Genomic DNA, 840 nt, shown 5'->3' with positions numbered 1-840 from the left:
AAGCTGAGCCTGTGTTCATGACGCTGTGGTACAGCGCCCTCTAGTGCTGCTTATCACAAACTACAACTACTACGAGTTAGTCCTGCACCAGTGTCTATGGCCAGAATAGAGACGGTCGCCATGGTGACCCACAGTAAACAGTGTCCAGCTGTCGAAACATGACGGACGGAGACAAGAGTCTGACGGAGAGTCCTGTTTTATTACAAATACATTATATTTGAGGTAGTATTGCAGTAATTCTGCAGTTCTGTCTCTTTAATCACTGTGTACTCTGGCCCTGTGTTTACAGGATTTTACATCAGAATTTTGCTCCCACTCCACTCACAAGATGGCCGCCGTATTTGCTAACTGAACAGCTGTTGGCTAATGCTAATGCTAGCTTACGACTGTGATGTTATTTGAGGGACTTGTTTAACAGTGTAGTCCTGGTGTAGTTCAGGTCAGTCGACTCTTTGTGGTCAGATTGTGTTAAAACTAAACTCAGATCAAAGTCTCACTTTGGTAAGATTCAGACAGAGCAGTGCCTCTAGTTAGATTCACACTAGATGCAGCAGTGTGAATGTTCATAACATCAGCTGCACGTATCAATAATAGATCATGTTCTACTCCTACTCCTGATTTATTTACTCCTCCAGTATGTTACTCGAGTAAAAATAAGGGTTCTGGACACTACACAGAGAAGTTCCTTTGTTTCTGTCGCTGTTGGATCAATGTCCCATTGTATTAAAGCTGGTGTTGTGTCAGCAGACTCGTCTCCGTGGAAACGCAGAGTCTCAGGTTACGTTTTCCATAAAGACACAAAAGCCGGAGAGTAAATATGACATCAGACTATTTATTTAT

This window comes from Periophthalmus magnuspinnatus, chromosome 18, assembly GCF_009829125.3.
Source record: "Periophthalmus magnuspinnatus isolate fPerMag1 chromosome 18, fPerMag1.2.pri, whole genome shotgun sequence".
Taxonomy (NCBI): domain Eukaryota; kingdom Metazoa; phylum Chordata; class Actinopteri; order Gobiiformes; family Gobiidae; genus Periophthalmus; species Periophthalmus magnuspinnatus.
The sequence above is the reverse complement of the archived record's forward strand: the minus strand, read 5'-3'. Positions refer to the sequence as shown.